The sequence below is a fragment of the Neodiprion fabricii genome, chromosome 1, assembly GCF_021155785.1.
Source record: "Neodiprion fabricii isolate iyNeoFabr1 chromosome 1, iyNeoFabr1.1, whole genome shotgun sequence".
Lineage (NCBI taxonomy): Eukaryota > Metazoa > Arthropoda > Insecta > Hymenoptera > Diprionidae > Neodiprion > Neodiprion fabricii.
Window position 1 is genome coordinate 24784204 of NC_060239.1, and position 22995 is coordinate 24807198.

General features: G+C 43.3%; 1 protein-coding gene across 12 annotated transcripts in view; it reads right to left on the minus strand.

Moving 5' to 3' along the window:
• LOC124188114 (stress-activated protein kinase JNK) overlaps positions 1–22995 on the minus strand; it is a 153360-nt gene that overhangs the window by 32810 nt on the left and 97555 nt on the right. For 11 of the 12 annotated variants that reach the window (XM_046580484.1, XM_046580490.1, XM_046580479.1 and 8 more), the window contains one exon: positions 12041–12084. The gene's annotated coding sequence lies outside the window, so the exon portion shown is untranslated. Of the gene's footprint in view, positions 1–12040; positions 12085–13559; positions 13579–22995 lie in introns of those variants that run through there. The other variant, XM_046580488.1, reaches the window with a different exon arrangement.

Here is a 22995-nt window from a genome sequence, read left to right on the forward strand (position 1 = left end):
CCAAAACGGTTAAAGCGAATCGAGAATATTGGTCTCAAGCCAGCCTACAGCGTTGTATGAAATAATTCTGGCGAATGTCGGCATTGCAATTAGTGTGGGTGGACAAATATCAAAGAAAAAATACGTATTAGAGAAACGCCGACATTCGTCAGAGTCTGCGGAGCACCGCGACAGCGGGCGGGAAAATTGATTAACGAGTGTGCATAAGCTATACTTTGCGAAAGTATGCGATATATCATACCGGGTACGTTGCGTAGCTAGCAGCAGGGACGGGTATTAGGTAGGTACAGCTGAAAACCTTAAACCACTCGATACTTGAAACCGCCGAGACATCGCATCTGGCTGTACATTTCGGTAAAGCGATAGAGTGCTAATTCACACGTAAAAGCTTTCAAGGATTTGATTTATGAAAATCAGGGAAAGAGAGAAAGAGCGCAGACGGGAAGAGAGCTGCAAGCTGGATGGCGAAAGACGGAAAAACAGAGGCGTCTATGCGTTGCATGCAGCGCTCGAGTTTAAAGTCTAATCCAGGCGACTGAGAGACGAGTCGAAGGCGGATCGTCGCCGCCGTCACGGTGTCATAAATTTTAACGAGGATTTCGCGATATAAATATATATGAGAGTTTTTCAGTGGGTATCATACACGACCGTGCTGCGTTAATAATGCAAGTCCACGCGGCAGCGCACTCGCGCATTTCCATCGTCAACCGACAAATAATTCAAAAGTTTTCGATCGAACCTCTAAAAAAGTCCTGTATTCTTCTCTACCTTTTTTCAATTATTTCATTGCCCAGTTTTTCGTACGGCAGAAACTGAGATTACAAAACTTTTGCTCTAGTTATTTCACAAGTACCTAAAATGTCGACCAATCAAGTTCGGTTGAACACTCTAGAATAATAATAAAATTTTAAAAAGAAAATGAAACTTGTCAAGCTATCCAAAAGTAAAATATGGTAAGCATTAGAATAAATATAATTTACAGATTATATACGCTTATATCAAACAGGGTATACGACTGACAACTATATTCGGGAATTATTCAATTTTCCCAACACCTGCATCGAATATTAGATTTTCTGAGCCTATGGAGCGTGCGTAAAGTCGTTCATTTCCGAACAGTGCGGTAAAACAAAGTTGGCACATGCGCACAACCGACATGCTATATTTTACACACTAGGGATTTCGTTGGTGCGTGCGAACTTTCTAATAGATCAATTTTCCGCACAGTCATTAATCGTAGATGACCTGACCCCAATTTCACGCGTTGTCAGTGGCACCTTCGTTGCAACTGTCAAACGAAACTATCTTTCACAGGCATTGGAAAAAATAGCGTAAGTCACAAGTGCGGATGGAGCTTGCTTTTGCGGCTCACGCTTTCTTTCTACTTTCCGCACTTGTACCCAACACAATATGACATTCTCGGATATATTCCTGCATGAATTTCCGGCATGAAAAAACAAACTTTACCGGTTCAAGTTCTGATCGGCACTTTATAACTCGTTCAGAAAACGACACATAAATGAACACGCGGCACAATAGGCGAAGAGGCAAAGCTTACATATAGGTAAACAGCAGATGCTGGAGCGGTTAGTCGGACAGAGAATAGAAAAAAAAGCGATCGCTAACTTCGGAGCGCAGATGCTGGGAGCAATATAACGCTGCAATAAAATGACCGTTCCGAGCACCTGCGGATTTTTATGTTAGAGAAACCGAGTTGTTGTCGCCTTAGAACGTCGATCAAATTAAATCCACACCACTACACTGAATCAACTTTAGATTTGCAGCTTATCGTTCTGGAAGCGGTATGTACAAGGGTGTTACATATAAGGTATCGTAATAATTTTACTGCGACGATTCGAGTACGGACAGTAGTACTGAAAGCCTGCGTCATTGGCAATCGAGTTAAGGTGAGTGGGGGTCTGATTATAAGCAGGTATGCGCATATCACGTGTGCCTGCAATGCGATAAATGGACACGGAAGTGTTTTTCCCAGTTTCGCAACGCAGACCTAATAATTTTTCAAGAATGTGTGAATTAGAGAAATTTCAAATATCGTTAGGTGTTTCAGGCATTGTTACGCGATGACGGTACTTACACGTCTACGAGGATGAGATCGTCGGGATGCCTTAGAATTTTGACGAAAAACGGACGTCGTTTCTCTCAACAGTTCGGAACACGTTGCACCGATGTTACACCGTCCAGACGCATAAATCAGCGAAACACGCGTTTCTGAGTTGCCTGTTATCCACTCTGTGATGCACAGGCACGTGTGAATTCGTAATTTCACGGAACTGTGCACGGTTGCCGTAAAATATTTCCCCCGCACGCGCCATACGATCTTCCGCAATTAATTAAATTGTCTACCCAAACCAATTCTCGGTAAATCGTTAATTACTGCGGGGAAAAGAATTTTCGCGAATCTCAACACAAAAGCGTTGTACGAATGAAATAAAACCAGTCTTCGATACAGTGGAAATAAAAAATGTAGAATAACGGCAAGGAAAAATTTTCTGGGTACAGTAGACCATTTTGAAAAAGGAGAGAAAGAAAAAAAAAAAAAAAAACTGGGATTGCATCTGGTCGAATAAACATTATTCTAAACGTTGTTTTTAGAGGGTTGCAGTAAACTCGAGAGGGTGCTGCCATAGAGTTCTCCTGTTATTTTATTTTTCTCCGGCGGGTTATAAATGTTAGTTATAAATAACATCGCGTAGCGTGAGAGCGGTTCTTGCAAACAGGTATAACGCAGATAGGTGCGTCAGGACGAAAGTACGGCGCATACTTTCGGTACACGCATTGCAGGGATGCACAGCAGGACGTGTGGATATCGGACGTTTCTATTAAAATGTAAATTACTTTTATATACGTAACACGGATTGAACCTGCAGGCAAAGTTTGCGTATTCGTGGATACGGAAGAGTCTAACTGCTAAAGCATGTGAGGGTAGTGAAAAAATATAAAATCCGTTATAGAGGCAGAACCAAAACCCAATTTCCTCTCGGATCAAGGCAATAACCGTACTTTTTTTTCTTTGTACTTTTAGTTTTGTACTCGCGGAAAAATGATCAAAAAAAAGAAGATTCGTTCACTCGACACGTAAGTTAGGTGTGATTCGATTAGTTCGGTAAATTTTACGCGCCGAAGCGATATCAAATCGGACCGTTTAATAAAATGACTCAAATTATTGGACATAGTTTATCTAAATATGCAGTAGAGCGAGTGCATTCGCATATTTCGCGTTCGCTTGTAATCGAATTTCGATATTCAGCCGGCTAATCGAGTTATCCTAATTTTCGATACATCGATATAAAATGCACAGACGACAGAAATCGCGTCGCTTCGCTAAATCCATCAACGCGTTATTAATCCATTGCATCCGTCGTATCCATGACAATATTTTATATTTTACGCTGCACAAAATTCACATAATTCTTCGCTGGGAAGTTAATGCGCGAATTTTATACTTTCAAATACGAGTGAACTAAAAGAGCGAAGGGATCAATGAGACGGCACAAAGGGTAGTTTTATCTGTGATATTTATTTTATGCAAGCCTCTGTACGTATGTAAACGATGACAAAGTCGTAAAGTTTGTCGCTCGTCAATTTTTCATTTGCATTTGACTCGCAACTTTCATATGAAAATAAAATAAGGCATTCGACAATCTAGATCTACATCTTCGGAGACTGTACAGCGAAAAGACAATGGAAAAGTGTACACGAATTATTTTCCGAAACATGTTGTGTGAACATGGAGAACGATAAGAAAAGAACATTTACGCAGTCTCGTCGTTACGTTACTGAAAGATATTTGCTCACGCCTTCGGCTCAATATGAAAATTTCATAGTTGCTTCGACGGTGGCAGGGATTCTGAAATATTCCATCATCAGGTACATTGTTTGCTGTATAAAATGAAAACAAATTTTTCCTTATACCTAGGATAAAGTCGGATCAATAGAGCTGACTGACGTGGCGCTGCTGTGAGGGAAAAACACCTTTGGCATTGCCCGTCGTCGGGGTTCTAGGATCGAAAATAGGTGGGAAAAAGAAGGAGCGAGTGAGAGAAGAAAGGGAACGAAGAAGACGCGAAGAGGGAACGCAAGGAGCTCGCGGTCTCATTACATACCCTCTATTCAGCCCTCAAAGCTAAAAATCCTCCTGACCTACCGCCAGGAGGTTGATGCGAGAGAACGATATTCGTGGAGAAATCTTCTTCCTCGTGAATGGTTGAGCTATTTTCATTACGACGGATAGCAAGGATTTGTTAAACGGTATTCAGCAGCAAAGCTGTTTCACGTTGACTCGTTCCTACCGATGTTAATAATAGAGGGCGGTGGTAATTGGATACCGGTGAAATATTATGCTCGTAATCTATAACCACGAATGAATTGAAAGCAGCCGACGTTGTGTCGTCATCCTTTCATGCCGCACAATACCGCGTCGTAATGACATCTTCCTGTAGCAGCTACGATTCCAATGTTCGAGATGTGAACCAACTTGGAGGAAGAAGTTAAACGACATCTTGGGTCAATACCCATTGCCAAGGTTTAAGATGAGGTACGTCCTTCCATTCCGTTACGTGATACAGTGGCATTTGAAAATGGATAACTTTTTCCTCGCTACATTTCCTCTTCGCGTTTTATCCGGGAGCACACAGTAAAGGCGAGTCAGTTAGAGAAAAAGAGGTAAGTCGGTATCAGCCAATCCTTGGTCAGACGATACGTTTCTCTGGTTTTATTTTCACTCTTATTTGAACAGCTTGATGCTGCTGAAAGAGTGTCTAATGGAGTCCCAGAAACGCGGACAACTTCACAATCCAAATCACGAGTCTAATGGTTGAAAACTCTGGCAACTCCGCGAGTGTTTTAGCTTCCTTTTTGCAACGTTCATCTCGCTTCTTTTATACGACAAAAGATAAAGCACGGCGAAGCTGTCAGTTATCAAAGTCTAGATAAAAGGAGGGAAGAAAGCTTACCAGGCGAAGTAAACCCCAAATCCTACGAACTGCCGATTTTAATCGCTGTCAAGGGGAGGATCGCCAGGAGATATAGATTTCGTCAAGCCAAAAGATAACCGACGGGAAATTGCACGTACTCTGTGCGAGTAATCGCGACTTGAAGTCACATTTACTGTTTCTTATTGGGTAGTGTTCACCATGTAATTGCGTTTGAATCGAATTGGGTCCGAGAAGTTGGCATTACGGATGTAAATTTCAAGGTCGATCACCTTTATTTTGTCGTTTTTACAATCATCACCGTTTTCTCTCCCGTTTCGTTCTTGCCCATTCGGCCCTCCGCGTCTCCTAAAAATATCCACTTTGGCACGAATTTGAGAACAATCGAAGATCGCGCATTTATCCTTCGCGCCGTTCAGTCGATTACTTTCTCGAACTCGGAGGAGGGAATCAGTGAAGATCTCGAGTAGCGATGCGAGGATACTAACAGACTCCTGCTGCCCCGCGTAATCGAAACTCGATACAATAAATACATGAAGCGGAACGCTATTTCCTCGGAAGAAACCTTAGGGAAAGAAACGTTAAAGTCACCTGCCCCCAATGCATATGCAGCGCTAGTCAAGCTATTGAATTTCGATAAAGGTTACGAGCTTTTTAAATGCGCGGTAGTTGCCAAAGCGGGCAATATGATGCACGGGAAAAAAATTACTCGTCCCCGATAGTACCAACTTCTATATGCAAGGATTCGCATCGTTAAATCGCGAAACCAGAGTCACGTGCTGCCGAAAAATGAAATCGATCTGTGTTCACCAACTGCGTCCTGATAGAGAATATATCCTGAAATTGAATCGTCTCAGCACGTGTGAAAATTCGTCTCACGTTTCTATTTGATTACCACTGGCGATGTTTCAAAGTTTTTATTCCCAATCCGAGTATCTACTGACTGCGATTAAAAGACCATCTAACGAAGCCCTCTGAATTTATAAACTAAATTAGAAAGTAATTAGCGATCGATTTCTTTCTCCGAGCGTCCAGTAACTTGATCCAGATATAAGTCTGGTTTTGAAGAGAAAGATAGGAGTAAGAGATGGGCAGATTAGTGACATTTTCTGTTCCATAATGTGTACCTTACAAACCATGTGCTTGAAGTAAGCTCAGCTTCGAAGTTTGGAAGGCAGCTGAATCTAACGTACGACGTCCTGAACAATTTTTTCAACTGAATAATTTTCAGCTGTCATCTTCGAACGGTTCACTGTCAGGGTTGTTCGATCATGTTGCTCAAGAAATTAATTGTTTATCTGTATAATTAATATGTTCATTGTGGTAAGTTTCAAAATTGTCCCAGTTAATAAATAAGGATCAACTGAAAAGACCGAAGTACATGGAAAGTGGAATTTACGTCGGAGGTGTATAATTTTGATAACAAAACACTGGGGCTACACAACGGTAAATGCCACAAGCAATCATTGCAAATTGTTTGATTTATAAGCTCTTGAAATTTGGAAGAAATTTCCGCGTTGCGGTTCGGCACTTAATTAAATAGTACGGTTATACGGTTATTAATTTCCCTTGATTTGCATACAATTCCAATTAAAGCAATTTGTCTTCCACTCGTCCCCTTGGCATCGCGTCGTGAGAATACAGAACTATCCGTAATCATATTTTCTCATTAATAGTCAAGATGCGCGGTTTGCCTCCAAGGTGCAGAAGACGTATTTTTCAGGTCCGCTCACGACAATTTTCTATACCGATCGTAAATTATCGACAGACTGCGAGTGATCTGGCTTGAGCTTTTAAAATCAGGTTTCTCCCATGGTGAATAATCACGACGACCAAAGCTAGACACGTGTCGCGATGACAAAGCAATCCTTGGACCGACAGGAAACAAGAAAAACTGTCAAGGTATGATTAATGCTAGAGCTTCAAGGGGTGAACCCGACGATCGGCGTAGCGTAGAAGCGTTCAAAAGTTAAATTTGATTAATGGTAAACCGATAAATCCAGTCGCCCCTGCAGTAGTCGGCTTTCCCAAATGATTCCGGAAGGAAAAAAGCAGTGTTCTTCCAATTTTCACAGGACAATTACAAGCACGAAACGATACAACTTGAACGAACTTGAATCGGGAATGATTCAGCTGCAAAAACAATGATTATTCGGAATAGACTGAAGACACTACACTCTGCAGCGAAGGTTGAAAGCCAGTTTGACAGGAATCAAAATGCAAGACAGAACTGATATTTTTCTGGATTGAGAACCACCAGGTTGCGATGTATCACTGCTGGTACTGCCGCGTTATGGAAGGGAGGAATAGAAGCTGTAGTTTGGAACAAGTCGATTGCCCCCCAGAGAGTCGTGTTGCGTTGATGTCTCCTGTCTCCTATCTTCTATGAACGTCGTGTCTGTGTACACGAAATACCATGCGGCATGTGCAAGCTTGCATAACGTATGTATATATATATATATATATATATAAGTGCACGCCAGTGGGTGTAGCACAGGGGGTAAAGAGACACCAGGTGCTATTCGGGTACGTGAAAGAGACCCAAGTGTAAGGTAAATCTGATGGAAATGGAACTCACTGAAACTGTGTAAGTTTAATCGTAAGTCGCCTCGACGTCTTTGCGGACCGAAAAATGTTAGATTCACAAATGATGGGTGAGCGAGCGATTGTTCGTTTTTTGAAGGGAGTATACATTGTATGCCGTAACAATATTTTTGAGGGTCACTGATGTTGAGGGTATACGAATTTTGACCGCATTATCAAAGTTTGGTTTCGTCCAGACTGGAAATATGCCGAAGAGGGTATTAAAAGAACAACAAAGTCAGCAGCAAAGACGTTTTTACGATCTGAGAGCATGTAAAATAATTCTTTACGACTAAGATGAGTCATTAACAAATACGAGAAGATGAAATTGCTGTTTTGCTGTTTCCGGTTCTATTAGTGAGCTATACCGACTTGTTTTTTAGACATATGGCACATGCGACGGTTCTTCGTCTTCATTAAAGTATCACGATGTTCCACGGTGCTTTATACCGAGGCGGCAACATTAATAGAAACAAACGAAGAACCCCCATTTTGTATTTGGCACCGCTTTACGAGTTTCTTGGGATTAGTCGAAAACAGAACGGAGCGAGACCGATATCAAAAGATAAATCCATGGCGATTTAAGCGAGAATCGAGGCATGAGTAAAGAAATTCAACAGAGCTTACATCTCGCGAAGTTCTTCGAATATGAAGCTCTAGTCGCATGACTTTTCTCAGAACTATGTTTGTGTTTAGATACGGGAAAGAATCGTCGATGTTTTATTCGTTGTCAGTAACGAAAGTCCGACTGAACTTAGAATTTCTTCTCTGTTTAGGTCAAGTGATTCCCAGTGACGATGGAAAACACATTTTCCGGCAAGCGTGAAACCTTCAAAAGCTAAGCCTCAAGGCGACGTTGTTCGTGGGATACCATTTCGAAACGTATCATTTACAGTTGAACTTGCCAAATCGGTAAACTTTATGACTGACACAACGTAACATCACTAGTCAATTTCTCACCCCTTTCTCTATCTAATGCCCGCAAAGATTTCGACAAATTTTTCACCGTTTTATCACATCCGCACACTGATACGGAAACAATTGTGCACATTCTAATACTAACTTCATACAAAATATAGGCAACGGTCTATTCGATCAATGCGGCCACCACCCACCGCGTTCGGAAGTTTGTATTTGTTTGCATTGGCAGTTCAGGACAATACGGCATTCATTTTAATATACGACACACTGGGGAACACCGACAGATAAACCGCAGGCGAAGATACCTCCTCCTCCTCCAACCGGATCTACATTCTCCGCTTCGTTGGATAGCTTTTCCTCGACGCAATTATTTAGCGCGGATATCTCTATTGCGGGGCAGGGGCACGATTAAGTTGCAATACGAAAACGCTGATAAAGCACGATTTATATGCGTAGAGACTGCGGAACCGCGCTTTGTTTTCACAACTAACTAACAATGAAGATTACGCCCGAGGTGTTCTATACTTGCTACGTCATCAGATTAATGCATTTCCTCAAATTAGCTCTGTAAAATATGCAAAAACTATGAGGAAATGGTGATAATTTACGATGTAATTGATATTGACTATCTGTAACGTTAGGAATATTGTTTGTACAATTTTTCCTTTACTCCAATTCATGACAAGATAACTGACCTGACAGTGTCTCGAATAGATTGGGACCATGCTGTTGATCAGGGATAATGAAGATAGGTATGCATGTTTTATTTCATAGCTGGGTTTAATTCGGGGTGAAAGAGAGAAATGGCTGGGTATATGTATATATGTATCTTTGGAAACGGTTCAACGATGCTTCTGTAGCACTGTGAAAATTCGCCAAATGCGAAGTGGGATCAGAAGTCAGGATTATTGTCACGTTGACAGATAAAGTGGCTATTGCATCTTCAGTCTGCTGGACGATAGCTGCCAGGAAGAACGTGGTAGTTTTCTTTTTACCTTAGCCTGGCCGGACTTAATTGCGTCTGAATGCTTCTTCGCTGAAGTCCGCGGCTTACGCTATTTCAAAAATTCTCGTTTGACACTCGAGCCCACTTTCGAGCATCTCTCAAAGTGATTAGTTCCTTTCATCTGACACTACGATTTTCTCACTTTCGGCAATAAACAGAAATAAAATCAAACACAGCCAGTGAACTTCCTTTCTCCAAATACACCGCATAGATTGCATGCAACAATATGGTCATAGAGGATATGTTACGGCAGAAACGATAAACTATACGAACTGTGATGAGACTGGAAATTAAGTATGAACGACAGCAAGTATAAATGAAGAATGTAGTAAACGTCCGGATAAACATAAAATAATAAAATCTAAGTATATTTATTGCTCAAGTCTCCGGAAACTGATACAACTTTTGGTCAATTTCGGTTCGTTCAGATCCGGTCGTCAAGAGTGTAATTGAAATACGAGATCAAGAAACTACGAGAATAAATATTTCCGGATTACAGTTGTTGACAAATATATTATACCTGGCAGCTACGACTGAGGATAAGAATTGTAAAAATAACGCTAACCGGAATCGCACGATAGCCGGGAAATCTAACGATATACGAGAACGAATTCGAGCCCGATCGATGTGAATGTAGGTTAGGTGCCGGGAATGAGATGGCTCGATAAAGCGTCGAGGGTGAGACGATTCGATGAATCGGAAAGAATGACTTCATGCGTGATAATTAATGAAAGGTGAAGGGGAAGCCTTCCTCCACGTCTCCCGAGTCGGAAGAGAGATTTTATCGCTTCAAAGTCGTCGTCCGTACGGTATGGACGCGTACCTACGGACCGGGAGACGGAGGACATGTTTTAGGAATACTTTATGGTTGGCCGAGGCAGAGGACCAGGACGGGTAATTCCCTGGATTTAGAATGAATTACAGCCGGGACATTAACGCTGGCTAGCGAGACAGCGCCGCTCTGTATCACGGCGACCGGTGCCGGCTACGAAATATGAAATTAGGTTTCCGCTCCATCTTCGTGTCGTCGTGGACTCTCATTTGTCAACCGGTAGCCCGAGTGCCGGGCCAGCTTAAGCAACGGAAGATCAACCATTCGCAATGATAAGTGAGCCATCCAGCGCTGCAAGAGTGTTTGTAAAGTTTTGAATTTACACCCTTTGAATCTGACTGCTAGATACTACGGTCATTTGTTGTTTCGCCCCCGTTCGACAGCAGAAACCGTTCCCTCAAATTTCCATGTCTGTTAAAAGAACCGATGGCATGGCTGTCGAAACAGATTCACCGAGCGTTAAAACCACACAGCTCGGGTCGATTGCTGATTAAATCCATTTTCACGAGTACCGATGTTTATTCAGAGATAAAAAAAAAAAATAAACGTCTCGTCACGTAGAAGATAACCCGAACAGATAAATCCCGATGATGGTTCAAGCCTCGGAGGAATTCGCTAACCAAATACGGTTCACAATATTGTTGTCCCTACCTCTCTACGGCGTAAAAAGAAGCGAGGGAAAAAGTTTCGCCCAACTTAACTCAACTTAACGCGCAGCTATTTCCTCCACCGTGTCATCCTGCACGCACGCCGGCTTGGCGGGTCCCTAAGTGAACTGCATCTATATTTATAAGAGCAATAAATCGATTATTTTCTTTCCCAAAGTACAGCTGCGGCTGCTGCCTTCATTGCCTTACCCTCGACTAGCTCTCGCCGTACCCTCCCTGTTTGTTTTCTCAAAAAATACACTTCATCTCTGCCACTGTGCCGCGCTCACTTCATGCTAGGGGATGAAAAGCACGAATGTTACATTTCCTACAGTCGCGGGCACGAGTAGGAGGAGAACAGTTGGCGATGAATTTATATGCGGAAGTACAGTAAGTGCGTACCTGCTGCGGTAAACGTATGAAATAGTGGAATTGCAATTGCAAACGAACAAATGCTGGTAGCCAAAAACGGTGATAAACTACAAATGAAAAATGATTCCGCGTAAAACGCAACTAGGAATAAGGTATTGATGATGAAACTGAGTGTAAGAATTGCTCCGCCGCGGCGCAGTGATAAACTTATTTTAGAACGCCTATCGAATTTCGTTGTCAAGAGGCACGAGCGAGGGGATGACAGCGATTGGTAGGCGCGACGCGTCTTTAGTAATATACGCGAAGAGGAGTCCTCGAACGCTGCCGAAGCTCCGAGCTTTTCTAAGCATTTTGCGTCGATTGTGTCTCATTGTTGAAAATATTCCGATAAGGGTGCGTGTCGGTAGAAGGGATAGACGCGTGGCAAAATCTCACTCGAGGGAAAGTGCGTGGCCAGAAATTTACGTGACTCTATTTTATACGACCCTCTTAGAAGATTATTACGTTCTTTCTGTAATCGCGATTGAATAACAAGCAATTAATGGATAGTGGGGACAAATTTGAATCCCATTTGTTGTATCAGGTGAACGGACTTTAATTGCAAATCCAAGTTCCAAAATGTGGTACAAAACGATATCAAACGATTATTTGTATAATAATAACTGAAAGAGCACTGCATCAAGTTCTCATTTTATATTGAATAAAGTGTTCGAAAAATTCTACTTACCACGCTTGTCTTGTTTTGCGAGCAGCACATCAGTGTTTTCAAACCTGTAACAGATAATTAGGGTATTTTTTATAGTCGTTGACTAAATAATTCGAAAACTACGGATGACTCGTTCTAGTCAGGATTACCGTGATGAAAATGGAAAAGTTGCTGAAATGTATATTGGATTGGATGAGCGTGAAGAAAGAGTTGTAAAACTTTGGCCACTTTGTACTTCTTTTTCGCCTCCTTCAAGTTTCTGCACGCACCATTTTCATCAGGGTATAGAATTAACGATACAATGATTGTAATAATCATCGACTCTTCTAAATAATGAGTATTAACTGTGAAATTTCCGACAGATCACTTCTTAGAAATTTTTCTCAAATCTGACTAAATAACAGTGATGCATTCGGAAAATCATTAGTCGACCAAAATATACAAAAAAGAAAAAAGAAAAATGGTCTTATCTCGAAGTCTTGAAATTTTATCGCAGTCTAATAATAGCTGTTGAATAAATAAAGTGAATTACGTTCTGAATACACAAATCAATGCTTCAGAGTAAAAATAAATCAAAGCTAGAGGCTGGGGACGAAAAAAAACGTAAGTAAAACCAAACACGAGAGAGTTCATACGAAAACATGTGGTTTAAAAAGGACCATATGTTTGAGTAACTAATCAACCAAGGAATTATGGCTATATAGGCCTAAACGAAACTCCGAAAAAATCTTCATCAGCCACCAGAGATTTCGGAATGCTTTAAATGCTTTTGGAGAGGGGTCAACAAATCCATGCGAGGATCTGACGGGGCCGATAACCTTGATATTATCCGTAAGAGCGGAATTGAAAGAAGCAAACTACTCGGTCGAAAGCGTCACCGGCTTGAGTGAGATCTACCGTCTTGACGCAAACAACGATCCTCCTTGCGAGGCTGTGGTTAAAGGCCGAGTCGCTCCCGAGGGAGCCCCAGATTTGTGTTAACTAATTTACATACAGAGCTCGGATGGCACCCCCGAACCCTCGAACATTCGCGAAAACAACACGTCAAAATACTTTCTCTCTGCAAAGCCGCCTCGGTCCCTCTGGGTATTCCGGATCCCCCCTCTCGGCAAGAGTGTATAACTTCTTCCATTTATCCATGTGCGCGAACCCGAGCACGAGATCAAGTCTTCCAGGATTGTGGTGGCAGTTCGCCAGTTTGGCGATATTTTTTTCAACCAGAAGAACAAGAAGCTCCGTAAGCTTGTCAGCGCAGAATCGTGATGGCAACATTTATTTGCTCCGCGTCCTTCCCGGTTCAATAAAGATCGAAATACCGATAGCACGCGTATAAAAGCACGAGACGATAAAAAACCAAGCGGTATCCAAATTATGATTCGTCGATAAATTTTCACACCAAGTGTCTTCAAGCCCGAAATTTACAAAAATTGGGCGAGAAGCCTGAATCTACGGAGCAGACTCGACCACCGGATGCCGTCATTTAAATATCGACAAAATGTACGAGCTACCGGCGAAACGTGGATAAGAAATATTTACCCACCTGTGCCCGGAGGCTTGGTTCCTTGTTTACGTCGTAGCCAGGGGAATGACCGGCTTTGTCACAACCGCGTCAGATTACGCCTACGTGCTTACTCCCGCGCACTCCGAGGAGAACGACCATATCTCAATATCCAGACTCGATGCAAGGGCGTCGTTTCCGCTCAACTGCTCGTTTTCCTTTGCAGTTTAAAAGAAAAAAAAAAAAACAAAAATTTTCTCTACTCTTCACCACCTTTATCATTGGCGAGAATTTTAAGCGAATGCAAACACTAATCGAGACACTCTACACTCCGAAAGTGGTAGAACCGTGGCGCCGGACGCGTCAGACTCGCAACGCGGGTTCGCAATGCACTGAGGATTACCTATTTTGCGTCGCACCTGTCGGTGAGAATCGAAACTATCCATAGAGGAGTGCTAAGCTTTTATCAAGAACGAGGGATCTCGGCTCGTCGCGCGCGATTCGAATATTGAATATCGGCGTGTGTGGTCACGGAAGACGACGTCTTTACGGAACATCGGGTGCCAAAATGTCGCAAAAACGGGCGACTCGTCGATGACACGTCTCAGATCGGAATAACCTTCGAGCAGCGACATTAATGGGGAAATTGTTGTTCACCGTTCAGAGGTCACTCAACAGACGCGTAGCAGTTATGAGCGTTCGATCGCATAAATTTAATCAACCGCAGAACGGGTTGTTCACAGCATAGAATTCCAGGAGAAACCGCAACGTTTTGGCAGGCCTGTGGCGACGCGCGTCGAATTTCAGGCTCGATGCGATGCGTCACCCCGAACATTCTCCAACGGTACTTTATCAAACGACTATATCTCGTCACCAAAAAAACCACGTATCGGTGTCAAGTGAATAATTGACGATGCATCCAAGCTGGCAATTCGGAGACTGAGCGAAAGACGCTGGATATTTTCATACTCCAAGATTGAGAACTCGTGAACTTACAGATGGATATCGGAACGCACGTACCTGAGGCATGCACGGTGATATAGGTATAACTTCGGCCATTAACACGGAGCAAAGTTGAAGAGGAATTTAATTCTGGACGTAAATATATACGTAATATATGTACACGGGAGAATTTATCCACGGTAAGAAGTTTCCAGCCAGTAATAATAATCATCACGTATATCTCAGAATTCGTGTAGCATAATTCTGCAGCCAGACGACGTGAGCCTGCAAGTTTAGGATTGCGAAGGATAAACTGTGCTAGTGCGATTCGTGAGGGACGCCGTAAGCCGCGTACTAATGAGCCGAGACTGGAGTGTGAAATAAACAAATTAAGGGATGGGTGTGGAAATGTCGGAAAACAAAAATGGTCGACGGGGAAAGGACGAAACCTTTTCGCTGGGTTAGCGTTATGTCTCGGTTTAACTACTACCGAGATAATTAGCATAAATCCCGGATTGTAATGGTGGTAGTTAATTATAAGGCTAACTCCCACGAATTTTGGAAAGTTCGTTAAAGTAGAGGATGGGGACGGTAAGGCGACTAAGTGGGTTGCTTCCCCCGAAAAACTACCACTGCATGTTACTCATGTTTACTAAGCATTCAAGATTACTCCATTTCACTTCGTTTCATGTCCGTACACGTCACTTTCCAAAACAGCCCGAAAAATTAAGGTGCAAAGAATTGTTTACTACGACATCGGTTCGAAATCATTATCGAGATTTTGCAAGGAATAAATTTGTAGTTGGCATCATGAAACGTAAATCAGATGTTTCAACATAAACCATATAAAACACGTGAAACACGTGTCGTATTTTACAGTGAACGGTTATTTACATTAATGTATTCATTTCGATCGAAAGACTTTTCATTTTTCGTATAAAATATTTTTCACACTCGGTTAGTGAGTCTGTTAAAAACTTTCAAGTCAAAAATATCTTAAGGCTAATATCTATTCTGCTTTTATTTTGAAAACTATTCCACAGCGTTATGTATCAACATTCTCTTAAGCTCTATACATCAGCACCTATGGAACACCTCGTTTCGCGCCGAAGGCAACGAAGCTAAAAATTAAACAACTCTTAACGTGGGAGTCAACCCTGGACCTCTTTCATTTTCACGCATGAAATTTCACAAACGACCAAGCCCCTAAAATTCCTCAAGGCAACCGCTGCGCGGTCCTTTCCTCCATCGCCTCTCTTCACCCACGTCCCTCGGCGCAACTTACTGTCCTTCTCTCTTCATCCCCGACTGTATAATGCAAGGTCTACTCTCTCAGACCCACATCGACCATGGAAGGTACAGGGCGTGAAAATGGCGTCGAAAAGTAGCAGAGGTATTCGGTATTGTAGTTATATAAGAACGAAGCATCGACCATCTTTAGAAACTACGAAGTATAAAACAATCGCAACAATCGATAAGAGAGTGTCAAGATATGATGACATATTACACACGGCCAAGAACGATCTACCTGCTGTGGTCAGATTATTTATTTCGGTACACCTCTCCACTCATATCTGCGAGATGAACAAACACCCCGAAGCACTCCGCTCGGACCCCTTTTCATCTCCCTCCGCTTTTCCACCCCCGGACGGTTAATGAGAAACGTGTTGGGGTGCGCTCGGCATACGCGCCCCGAGGTCTCAGGATGGTCGGTGGTTATCCCCCGGGGAGCAACAAACTCGCACGAGAATGACACACTCGTCCACCTCAAACCGGCACTAAAACAAGCCAATCGACGGAACGACACGGGAAGTATTTGCAAATTCTGAAAAGCTCCGAAGGCGAGTCTCGAACCGTTTCACCTTCGAGCGATCATTTTCACTCTTTCCAAAGAAGTAGAGGAAAAAAAAAAAATTCGAAAGACTGGAATATGTTGGAAGATGGAATAAATTGGAAAAGTAGGAAGTTTTATTTCCCGCACTACGGAGTGGCGGCCACGAAGTCCGCTAAAGATTAAGGAGCGACGCGACAGGGAAGCGGGGTCGACGAGCCTGCAAACTGTTGCGAATAATGCAATTCTGAAAGTTTCAAGCCTCCGTTTATTAGGATGTATAGCGTAGCTCGCGGCAGCAGTTCCCTCCACTCTCCTTTTCGGTATTTTATAGGACTCGGTTGGGCTGCTCTTGTGTTCCTGCAGAAGCACCCCCCTTCATGAATTTCACATTCCACGCACCCCTGCGGCTGAGCAATTAACAATGCTGTTTTAATAACTTTATAGTGGGACAGGTAGGTAACCAATGAGCCAGTATCGAGTGAAGACTAGTATAACAGACACTTGCATTAGCCGTGGTGAGGGTGATTCAACGAGCGTTATTACGATGTGTGGCTGCTCTTTTCCCTCAATCAGCGTTTGTCTCAAGGAGTCTCTGAGCAAAAACTGGCGTCGACGACGTACAGCGAAAGCCAGAAATCGAAGTTTCGCCCTGCGAAGCACTCTTCATGTACGACCGCAGGGTGACTTTGCTATAGTAGTGGTGTTCGATTAGTTTTTACTTCAGTAATGGCCCGATGACTCGAGTTTCGTACCAAGGCCGTTTTGGCATAGCGAGCAAGCGCGAAATTATTTAACGAACGGACTAATCGAGTGCACAATCTGATGAAATTTCAAGATTTTTTATCGAGTTCTGCCTAGTGCCTCAACTTATATAGTTTCCAACTTCTCAAAGATATAAGAAACAATGGAAACAAAGTAGCGGAATATTTTTTCCTCTCGCTTGAAATGGCCCGCATTGTACAATATAAAAATGACTGTATTCTCAGACAATCGGCATTAAACTAGTCTATACGCTTCCAGGGGCTGCGCTAAAGCGGAGAAGATTGCCGGAGAGACGCTAGAATTTACAAAGTCAATGAAATCACGTCCCTCGGATACATGACGACGATGCTAGGTATTAGTATGGAAATATCCGAGAGCCCGGACAGAAGAGAATCCAGCTTCCATCAGCCAGTTGCAGCTTTGCTCAATCAAGATTCTGCTCATGAACGCAAAGTGAAATACGGAAAATTAAATTACGCGTTTATTTCAAAACGCGGTCTTCGCATCCACCCGGCGTAAAATCCATGATCGTTTATCCAAAGGCTCGCAGCATTTATACTTTGCAAAATCAACGAAAATTTTCATCGAAAAATTATAATCTCGCGATATGATCGGGAATCGGAGCTCTTTACCCAAGGACTATAAATTCGCCTAAAAATCAGAATCGAATTGAGAACGTATTATAGTTTAAGGACTAATAATTCCAGCCGACAAGGGAGACACGTTAAGGGCGAAGGCCCGCGTAAATCATAGTTTCTCATCAAACCCCCTGCGCAGGTATACAAATGGGGATGCAAATAAGTAGTTATCCTTCCTCCCGCGGTCGCTCATAACTCACCGCACCCTCGTTTCTCTTTCCATTCGCGTATCTTGAAGAACCACCGGGGGAAGGAGCCATCTTACCACGCTATGCAACTACCACCCCCCACTTCACCCCCTTCACCCCCCCGCCCCTTCCCGCCCCTCTCCCCCGCCGTCTCCTCGTCCACCTCGGAAAAGATCTCCGACGATATTATGGCAGACTGGGAAAACCTGCCTCCTAGATCCCAAAGGATCATTTGGCTCAACGACCAGAAAAGTAGCGGAGAAAAACCACGTTGCTCCATTCGTAATGCACCTTAGCTTCTTCACCGGTGTATCTCCTCGTCTTTCGGGAATTTTGATAAATGAAACTGATAAGCCACGTGTTCGCTTTTTCTTTTTTTCACTTTCTTTTAAAAAAAAAGTAGTACGTAAATAACTGGAAAACAAAAACGTAAGGGATTGAGATGGACGTGCGATACACACTCAGTATATATATATCAGCAGATAAATTACGAATAAATAAATTCATAGGTCGGACTTGCACGGAGAATCAGTTTGTTTAGGCTCAGGAACATTTGGGGAGTTTCGAGTGTTGCGTAAACGGACAAAGATAGAGAGATACGTCGACGGTTCCACGGCTTATTCAGGATCCATTGCCGCGCCTTTTCGTAAAAACCTACTAGACTTTCTTCTAGTTTACATCCTTCGCCGATAACTCTGGGATCACTGACTCTCCCGTTGGTCCGGTAATAAAAAAACAGACAAAATATCAATTTTTCTCCTACCCGACCCAAAACAAGATACGGAAGCTTGAGCTGCGGACCGATTACGGAGATTAGAGCCGATCTCTTCGCCCGCATTTAACTGCTCGTAAAAGTTGACTTACGTATTACACGCGTGTATACAATATAAATTCGTTTTACGAGGTATAAAAAAAATCAGATAAGTAAAAGATTAATCTCACAACGCTAACGCGCCAGTCAACTGCAGTTGCTTGTGAATGGATATACAAGCGCTCTTCGCACTCGACGTAACAAGGTGCCGTGATTTATCCTTAAGAGAAAAACAGACAGACAACCCATTCGACATACATCGCGAACAATCTCGGGCCCGTATCCTTTTTCTGCGTTTTCCCCTGCCAGGGGCATATGCAGGGTGCTCCATCGTGGATTTCCACGCCTTTAGTTCGAACACTTCCGCGAACTCATTCCCCGGCAGCATTTGCGAGGATCACCAGTTTCCCCGAAGGACCCTTTACCTCTCTCCTGATCCTCCTCCACGCCCTGCGGGGCACGCCCAGATGCGAATGGTTTTGGTGAACCAAATAGATCCGAGTTATCAATATAGGCAATCATAACGCGTTGCCTTAGGGCGGTGGTGGATATTTCGAGGCGAGGAAAACGGAACGGAAATACGAGGGAGAATGCCAACACCTCGCGAAAATGGCCTCCGGGGTGATCTGCAAACAAGATGCGAATATTCTTTTCATCTGATATTAAAGAGGAGATCAGTTCAGGCGAAATTTGTTTGATTAATTGCGAAAATCCTTGCAGTAACAGGCAGTAAACACACGTTTAACGGTCGAACCTCATGCCTAATCAAAAGTTGATGTATACCCCAATATGTTCGTAGTGTCAATGCGAATATCTACATCTAACAACCAATCATTGATTGGCACAGGAAGAAGTTCACGATATCGAATACTTTTTTATTATCCGTATAAACTTGAAGCAATAATTGCGCGCCGGTATTCGAGAGTATAAGTTGCACAATAATTACTTGGGAGAAAATACAACCGGTATAACGAAACGGAGGTGCTTGGTATCATGATGGGTAACTTTTAAGGATAGTAATTAAAATTAACCCCTCTTTTACTTCGCCAATTTAGAGGGAGGGTAGCCAGCTTGGATACGTTGTAATTTTTCATCAAGTTTACCGAGGCTCAGGTTACACCCGAGTAATCCTGGGGCTTACGCCAAGAAACTTTCTGAAATATTCATTCGATTAACCATTCAAGAGATTGCGCGGAGGGAAAAGAATAGGCACCTAAATATTTTTATCACTTTTCTCCTTTCGCCAGTAGCGAGTTTAGATACAAAGTTGACGAAAATCTGGCCCTTTTTCCAGACGAGTATTCTCTCTCGAGGCAAACTCGAAAAAGCTGAACGAGAAACCCTGGTCAGCTTGTTGGCTTTGCTCGACTTCTACTCGAGGGTAGTCCAACTCGACAAATTCACCCACTCCTCGTTCGCTTGGTATTAGCGTGAAGCCTGCATCCGGAATAGCGAATACAGCGAGGTCCCAAGCTGCCCGAGTGAATGTGGAAGTTGGAAGCTGAATCAGAGTGGCTTGGGAGAAAGGACTGATGGAGCCAATCAATGTAACTTAACCCCTGGGGGTTAGATTCGTGGCGCATTCTAAGCCCAGCCAACGAGGGTACCTGAGCCAAGAATCATCGGTTCGCCATTTTGTTCGAACAGCATTGTTCGCGAAATGTTTTCTGCTGTAGTTTTCACTCTTGTTCTGTCAACATCCTTCGGTAATACCGACCATTAGACGAAAGGCTTTCTATTTTCTCAACGACTCGGGCGTAAGCCGATTACAACATTTCTGGCCGACGTGATTAATATTTTCTGGAAGAAAACCTTCCGTGGTTTGCTTTCCTCGGTAGGAGAGAAAATCCCCCGTGTAACACGTCTGGATTTCAGCTCGGTCTCTCTCGAGCCCTCGAAGTCGTCGTGGGCGATTAACCCTGGCTTTCATGCGTCGAGTTTTGAACCTTGTCATCACTCTTGGGCTTATTTCTTTCCCGGAACTCAACTCACGTACAAGAACTTGCTTGAGATGGTGATGAATTTGTGGAGTCGGTTCCAACGCAGGAGACGTTTTTCGAAAAGAATTGGGAAAACAAGAACTGGACGATGAAAGAAGTGATCAACGCCAAGAAACCTATTATATGGCGCAGTTTTACCAATAAATAATTTTGTCGATTCTCCAGCTTCTTCATACTCTTCGTTAGCACAGTTATTCCTTCTTCCTTCGGGAAAACGGTGAGGATTCACCGTGGAAGTTGGCTGTTTAAGCGCACTTGGAGAATACTGACATGTAACATGTAACAGTCAAGAGAAAGCCCCGGATCCGTATCAGGGTATGTTTGTTTCTCTGTATATTGCGAGGTGCCCCGCAACTGTGTTCACTTCATTCAGCTGAGTGAAACTCGACATCGCTTAGCCCCCCAAAGTGTGTACTTTGGGTATTCGAGAGGGATTCAAGGAATATGTAGAGTAGTCTAGCTTTGGATTACGCAGGGAACAAATTGTCTTGGCTTCGGCAGCGTGGGTAGAATGTTGAGGTAATCCGGTCGTTCCTCTTCACTTTTCAAGTTACGATATTCGCTTCACTTAGAAACCAGGTACAATGAAATCTTCACGGTTCATGTCCCGTGCTCGTAAAATGCGCAAAGCGCGCTCCGCGGAGGGAAGATTATGCTATCCGCTTGAACGGAATTCGAGGTATAAAAAGCAAGACCGTTTCCACCTTTCGATCTTGGTTAAATTGTAAAACATATAATATAGACGGGATTATTACTCTCCCGCAGTACCGCTTTCAAGGTTCAAAGATGCACAATTTTTTATCCCCGGTTCCACGGGACGATGTATTTCGCGAAACGACCCGAGATCGCGGTCGGTCGTCTAGATTCTAGAAGTGGTCAGCAATTCCATAGGGACATTCATCGCGGTCCGCACAGCGTACGTTACGGCCTTTCATATAAAGACTCTACCGATCTCGGGACTGAGACGGATCTCTTGTGCTTTGGTCGCCGGTAGTAAATCCGTCTCACCCGCCTTTTGGCCAATTTTATCGCGTTACCTTGAACCGAAGAGGGATATCGGTGAATTTATTTGGTGAACTGAGCCCACTGAAATCAGCTCTATTAATCATCTACGGTCCCCCCCTCCCGAGTGACGGGTTAGGTGAGGAATTTTTGCAGCATAACTAGAAAATAAGAAGCGGCACAATTCTATCCGACCCATTACGTAGCTCATTGTTGCAGATTACTTTGTATCCGTCTGGCGCCTGGCGTAAATCAAATACAAAGAACTTGGAGAATCCTAAGTGCCTGCTTTAGACGAGGACATCACCAGTCGTTTGTCTGGACGAAGGGAGAGCCGAAATAATAAAAAAAGTCACGAAGCAAAAGTGAATGAAACGCCTGGCGCCATGCTGGGCGACGGAGACCTATAGCGTACCTAACGGCACGAATGAACTGATATTTCTTTCTGTTTGCCGCTGCTGCTGCTCTTCCCTCCGCTGCGCCTGCCTATCTTCCAAGTGTTATTGCTTATTATAGGTTACGGCTTACGACTATGTCTTAAGGGAAAACGTTAGTCTGCCGCGTTATGACTTTACGCCCGTTTTGCACGTGATCGCGACTAGCGAGTCATGAAATACTTGCCCGTTGGATGATGATAATGAAGCGAGTGTATCACTGTGCGAGCACGTTTTCAGGTGTTTAGTAAGATAAGATTCGGTCGCTACACTCAGTCGACGTGAAGAAGGTGAATTCATGCACGAGCGATAAATGATTCTGCGAAGACATCCCGCTGGCTGCGTTTGAACTAAGGCTGCAGTAGGAGTAAAGAAAATGTAATAACGGTAAGAATGGCTTCGAGCGAATCCAGTCGTTTTTGCATCCGGGTACTGAGGTACGTATCGAATTCAATTCACTGGGAGCACTTTACGGAACAGAAGATAATACCGAGCGTAAAAGAAATACCTACCCAGGTGCAAGAAGCAATTTATCTCTAAGCCAAATTAATCCTACAGTGAGTTGAGACTCGCCATTGGTCTGGTTAGAAAGATTAATTGTTAGGAAAAGCTAGACCTTTATCCGGTTCGATGCTCGCTGGCTCACCGGTTCTTTCTTCGCTGTGTATAGCTCAGGTTAAAAAGCTTTTATAAAAGCTGATAGTCGCCTGACGTGAGCTTTCTGTTTTCTCCCGGGCTTTTTTCGTCTCGGATGAAATCTCTCTTGGACGAAAGCTCGGAGAACCAGTGACAGGTGACTCCTTCACTCCACCAACGCTGCGCACAATACCCAAGAGAATTAGGATGGCTTACCTCCCTTTTATCCCG